Genomic DNA, 6,729 nt, shown 5'->3' with positions numbered 1-6,729 from the left:
TCTCCTTCCTCTGACTTTGTTTTTGCTGACATGGTAGTCTCCTGGTTCTCTTTCTATGTACCCAGATGGTCTTCTCTTTCTTTTGCTGTCTCCTCTTCCACCTCTTTTCTCTTAACTGTAGATGCTTGACCAATCAATCATTCAATCTCATTTATCGAGCACTTACTGTGTGCAGAGCACTGGACTAAGTTCTCAATAGAATACATCATAACAGAGTAGGTAGACACACCCCCTCCCCACAGAGCTCTCTCCAACTCACCTTCTGCTACTCTTACTCCGTTAAGGAGTTCACTCAATCAATCAGTGGTATTTATTGAGCACGTACTATGTGCAGAACACTTTAATGAATGTTTATGGGCAGGAAATGTGTCTGCTAGTTCTGCTGAATTGAACTCTCCCAAGTGCTTAGCTACAGTGCTCTGTTCATAGTAAGCGCTCTTTAAATACCAGTGATTGATTGATTGGGAGAGTACAATATAAAAGAATAGGTAGAGATGATCCCAGCACACAAGGAGCTTACAGACTAGAGGGGGAGACAGACATTAAAATACATTAAAGATGGATAGGAATTATTATTACAGTATTGTTATTATATTTCTTAAATGCTTACTAAGCATCCATCACTGTTCTAAGTGCTGGGGTAAGCACAAGTTAATTATGTGGAACAACAGTCCCTGTTGCAAATGGAGCTCACATTTCCATGGCTTCAGCTACCACTTCCATATGATTGACTCCCATATCTATCTGTTTCTCCCTGATGTTTTCCCTACTATCCAATCCTTTATTTACTTTCCCCTCCAGTTTGGCTTCGCTTTGATGGCTCGTCGTCGGCAATTCAAAGACTACATATCCAAAACTGAACTTCTCATCTACCTTTACTTAACTCTCCCCTCCTCCTCATTTTCCCAACTCCACTGACAGCACCACCATCTTCCCTGTAACCAAAGCACACAGCTTTGGTGCCATCTTCCCCTCCTTGTCATCATCATTAATTGTAATTATTGAGCACCTACAGTGTGCAGAGTACTGTACAAAGCACTTGGTTGAGTACAACACAGCACAATCGGTAGACACATCCCCTGCCCACAAAGAGCTTACAGTCTAAATGGGGACTCCTCTTTACTAGCATTCAGGTCATATATCCAATCAATTGCCAGGTCCTGCATATTCTTCCTCAAATATATTTATCAACTCTTCACCTTCCTCTCTCCTGAGACAAACACCTTTCTGGTTCAAGCAGTCAGTCAGTCTGTCACTGTATGCACAGCTCTGTACAAAGCACTGGGGAGAGTACAACAATAACAGACACATTTTCTGGCCACAACTAGCTTACGGTCTAGAGAGGGAGACAGATATTAATACAACTAAAATTACAGATATGTACAAGCAGTTTCATACCATGGTAAGACTACTATATTAGCCTACTGGACACCGATTTCACAGTTGTGTCCAAAAACAGCATGAGGCATTTCAGAAGGAGGTTCAGTGTCTATGGGGCCTTGTCATTGCAAGTGCATTTCACTGAATGGAAATTTAAGAATACCCAATGCTGATTCCAAAACTCACCATAAATACAGGCAAATAAAAAGAGCAGAAATTCATGTAAATATGTAATTACATTATGCATGCTATGCTATATAAATGTCATATACATTATGAGAGAACAGAAACAAACCATGACTAGAGATAATCATGAATAAATAACTTGTTATGCTCAGCTGTTTCTTAAACCATGAGGATTGCATTGTGGAAAGTGATTTATACCAACCCTCTTCCCCTTCTACTTTTTCTTTTGCATTCAGAAAAAAAAAAAAATTACTGACAGCAAAGCAACAAGAATGCTGATTAAACACTCCGGGAAAGCCATGTTCGCTGGCCACATTGCACATATTTGAGTTTGATTAGCAATCCTAATTACATTCGTGCAAATTTGCAAGATCCCAAGAACATTGGCATTAGCATTTTCTGTTGGGGGCTAGCGGTTGCCTTGGATTTTGCATGTCATTTCTTAGTTTGTCATTATTTTTAGCTAATGGAATAGGGATACATAAATAAAATCGGGAAGAGAGAAAAGATAGGCGAATAGAAGAAGCTTAGAAGATGAGCGAGAGTCTGAGATTACTATTCGTGCTACGCCCTTCTTAACCCACTACGATATGCTTTCGACCTCCCTCACCCCACTGAACAGAGGTAATCGTCAACCTCCTCCTGGTTAAATCTAATGAGTCCTGTCCTTTCCTAATACCATCCTGGAAACACCACCATACCTTTTCCTAATTTCTTCCTCCTGAAAGCGCTATCTCACCTTGATTTTACTGACACCATTCTCTCTTATGGTAGTTGTTGAGCGCTTACTATATGCCAAGCACTGTTCTAAGTGCTGGGATAGATACAAGGAAATCAGTTTGGAAACAGTCTCTGTCCTACAATGGGCCTCACAGTCTAGGGAGTGGGATTTCATTGCCATTTGACAGTTGAGGAAATTGGGGCACAGAGAAATCAAGTGACTTACCCAAGGTCACCCAACAGACAAGAGGCAGAGCTGGGATTAGAATCCATTCTCTTTCTATCAGGCCTGACTGCTTCTCTGATTTCTTTCCTACTTTACTGGATTTACCTTAGTCTCTTCTGTTAATTCTTCTACAGTGTCTCTTCCCCTAAATGTGGGTGCCCCGCAAGAGACTGTTCTGGATCTCCTACTCTTCTCAACTTTACACTCACTTCCTCTGGATGCTCAACTACTCTCATGGCTCTAGATACCACTTCTAGGTGGATACGACCACCACATTTACCTCACTACTCCTAGCCTCGTAATACTTTCATTCAATAGTATTTATTGAGCGCTTACTATGTGCAGAGCACTGTACTAAGCGCTTGGGATGAACAAGTCGGCAACAGATAGAGACAGTCCCTGCCGTTTGACGGGCTTACAGTCTAATCGGGAGAGACGGACAGACGAGAACAATGGCAATAAACAGCGTCAAGGGGAAGAACATCTCGTAAAAACAATGGCAACTAAATAGAATCAAGGCGATGTACAATTCATTAACAAAATAAATAGGGTAACGAAAATATATACAGTTGAGCGGACGAGTACAGTGCTGTGGGGATGGGAAGGGAGAGGTGGAGGAGCAGAGGGAAAAGGGGAAAATGAGGCTTTAGCTGCGGAGAGGTAAAAGGGGGATGGCAGAGGGAGTAGAGGGGGAAGAGGAGCTCAGTCTGGGAAGGCCTCTTGGAGGAGGTGATTTTTAAGTAGGGTTTTGAAGAGGGAAAGAGAATCAGTTTGGCGGAGGTGAGGAGGGAGGGCGTTCCAGGACCGCGGGAGGACGTGACCCAGGGGTCGACGGCGGGATAGGCGAGACCGAGGGACGGCGAGGAGGTGGGCGGCAGAGGAGCGGAGCGTGCGGGGTGGGCGGTAGAAAGAGAGAAGGGAGGAGAGGTAGGAAGGGGCAAGGTGATGGAGAGCCTCGAAGCCTAGAGTGAGGAGTTTTTGTTTGGAGCGGAGGTCGATAGGCAACCAGTGGAGTTGTTTAAGAAGGGGAGTGACATGCCCAGATCGTTTCTGCGGGAAGATGAGCCGGGCAGCAGAGTGAAGAATAGACCGGAGCGGGGCGAGAGAGGAGGAAGGGAGGTCAGAGAGAAGGCTGACACAGTAGTCTAGCCGGGATATAACGAGAGCCCGTAACAGTAAGGTAGCCGTCTGGGTGGAGAGGAAAGGGCGGATCTTGGTGATATTGTAGAGGTGAAACCGGCAGGTCTCGGTAACGGATAGGATGTGTGGGGTGAACGAGAGGGACGAGTCAAGGATGACACCGAGATCGCGGGCCCGAGAGACGGGAAGGATGGTCGTGCCATCCACGGTGATAGAGAAGTCTGGGAGAGGACCGGGTTTGGGAGGGAAGATGAGGAGCTCAGTCTCGCTCACATTGAGTTTTAGGTGGCGGGCCGACATCCAGGTGGAGACGTCCCGGAGGTGGGAGGAGATGCGAGCCCGAAGGGAGGGGGAGAGGACAGGGGCGGAGATGTAGATCTGCATGTCATCTGCGTAGAGATGGTAGTCAAAGCCATGAGAGCGAATGAGTTCACCGAGGGAGTGAGTGTAAATGGAGAATGGAAGAGGGCCAAGAACTGACCCTTGAGGAACTCCAACAGTTAAAGGATGGGAGGGGGAGGAGGCTCCAGCGAAGGAGACCGAGAATGACCGGCCAGAGAGGTAAGAGGAGAACCAGGAGAGGACAGAGTCCGTGAAGCCAAGGTGAGATATGGTATTTTATACACGATTTATATGTTCCACTATTTAAGCACTTACCTATTCACCTATCCATCTTCCCATGGTCTTTTTTCTCTTTTTCTTACTATCCGTAAATTATTTATGTCTCCTCCATTAGACTGTGAATCCCATCTCCTCTTCTCTTAGAACAGTGCTCTGCACACGGTGTACATTCAATGTAGCAGCATGGCCTAATGGAAAATCAATTGCATTTATAGAGCACTTAATATGTGTAGAGCACCTACTCCCGATAGAAGACCTGCGGTTTAATTCATTCATTCAATCGTATTTATTGAGCACTTACTATGTGCAGAGCACTGTACTAAGCACTTGGAATGTACAATTGAGCCACAGATAGAGCAATCTCTGCCCAACAGTGGGCTCACAGCCTAAACATGGGCTCACAGTCTCTCTGCCAGTTGCCTCCTGTGAGACCTTGGGCAAGTCACTTCACTTCGCTTCAGTTTCCTCAACTGTAAAATGGGGATTTAAAAACCTGTTCTCCCTCTTATTTAGACTGTGAGCCCTATGTGGGGCAGGGACTGTGTTCACCTTGATGAACTTGTATCTACCCCAGCACTTAGAACAGTGCTTGACACACAGAAAATGCTAAAAAAAAAAAAAACAACCATTGATAACATTAATAAACACTATTATTTGATTGAAGTCCAACTAAGATGGAAGGGAGAAACAGAAAAATGAAAAGACATTTGGAAAGTCAGAGAAAAGGAGGTCTGGGAATGCTAGTTAGAGGCATGCAGAAAAAATAGAAAAAGGTTATTTTCTCTTTTTTGAAAGGAAAAAATTAACTTGGCCCACAATAGCCTGAAATGTTATCTCCAGCTACCATACATAGGAAAACTAGAAACTTAGAAGAAGTGTTGCAATTCAGTGGTCAATTAAAAAAAAAATACTGAGCCTACCTTCCCTCCTAAATTCATCAGTAGTATTTACTTAGCACTCACTCTGGGCAGAACACCGTATTAAGTGCTTGGAAGAGTATAGTATAGTTATCACAAGCCCTACCCTCAGAGGGCTTACTATCTCGTGGGGAAAATAAACTAAAATTACAGATAGGGGGAAGCAGTAAATCTTCTTGTGGGCAAGGGTTAGGTCTACAAACATAACTGTATTGTACTTTCCCAAGAACTTAGTACAGTGCTCCGCACACAGTAAGGGCTCAATAAATACCACTGATTGGTTGCTTAACAGATCAAGGGAAATAGTGGGGTGAGTACCCAAGTGCTTAGGGGGTAAATTTGCTCCTCTCCAGGTTTTCCTGTATTTGTACTTCCTCAACACACCCACCCCTCTCAGGATGGCACCTGGAGAGTTTCCAGTACTCTACCAGTCTCGGCTAAGGGAGGGAGAGCCAAGCAGAGGCCTACCCATTCCATTCCTATCTTGGCCAGTGGCTAGCGAGTGGAAGGCCATCTGCTACAAGTCAAAACTCACTTGTGCTGGGCAGCAGCGGCACTGGAGAGAGTCTAGGGTGGAGACTCAATTTTACTGCGTGGAAGGAGGCAATGGTAAACCACTTCCAAATTTTTACCAAGAAAGCCATATGGATACACTCCCAGAACGATTCCAGGTGGAGGTGGGGCCTTCTGGGAGATATGTGTCCTCGGAGTCGCTATGGGTCAGAGATGACTCGACAGCATAAGACAAGACATAGTAGTAGTAGAATAGAATCTATCCATACCAACTGATATGTTCTGCTCTACCACAGTGTGGGTTTTTACAATATCCTTTGGCTAGAATATTGTTAGGTAATTCAGGAACATTTGTCCGACAACACGAGCCTGTTTGGATATAGCGTATCGCAATATTGGGAGAAACGGCTGTGCACAGGCATACCACTTTGAAACATGCAAGCATTCCAGCCCAAGTTTTCCTTAACATTGGGTTTGGCAAGAACTCGACTCCCACGTTATAGGAGAACTGGGTGTATTTTCAATATGCCCAACTTCCTGTGGTGAAGAATTCCATATGCACGCCACCTGCTCTGTGAAGAGTATTTCCTTTTGTTTGTTTTGAAGCTACCACCGTCCAGCTTCAGTCAGTGTGCCTTGTCCTGGTGATGTTGGATATGTGAGCAACTAATCCTTGTCCACCTCATCCAACCCATTCACGATTTGGTAAACTCCAGTCCTCAGGTATCATGGCTACCACTTGACTGGCCAAGATAGAGAAATATGGTTTCGGCTCGAGACTTCCCATTTATAACTCTTAACGAACAGGAAGGAAGATCTCTTCATCACACTCAGTTGGCATAAATATGAAAATTTAGAACAACTCTCACTGAATTTTCATTTTACATTAAAGAGCTCTCCAGAGTTAGCTCTTCCAACATTTCCTCTTTATAAATGAGCTACACTGGTGGTTGAGAAATATTTCTCTCCTCACCTTTCCTGACCACATCAACCCTATGGAGGATGGAGAAATTGTGCATCCATTCA

General features: G+C 44.5%; 1 non-coding gene across 1 annotated transcript; it reads left to right on the top strand.

Moving 5' to 3' along the window:
- Positions 1 to 5,577: 5,577 nt before the first annotated feature.
- Positions 5,578 to 5,715, top strand: LOC114816763. Its single transcript, XR_003764575.1, has one exon. It is a non-coding gene; the product is annotated as a small nucleolar RNA SNORA7 (small nucleolar RNA).
- The last annotated feature ends 1,014 nt before the right edge of the window (positions 5,716 to 6,729 follow it).

Source organism: Ornithorhynchus anatinus, chromosome 1 (assembly GCF_004115215.2).
Source record: "Ornithorhynchus anatinus isolate Pmale09 chromosome 1, mOrnAna1.pri.v4, whole genome shotgun sequence".
Taxonomy (NCBI): Eukaryota; Metazoa; Chordata; class Mammalia; order Monotremata; family Ornithorhynchidae; genus Ornithorhynchus; species Ornithorhynchus anatinus.
Note: the sequence above shows the minus strand (reverse complement) of the source record. Positions and strands in the feature narration are given on the sequence as shown.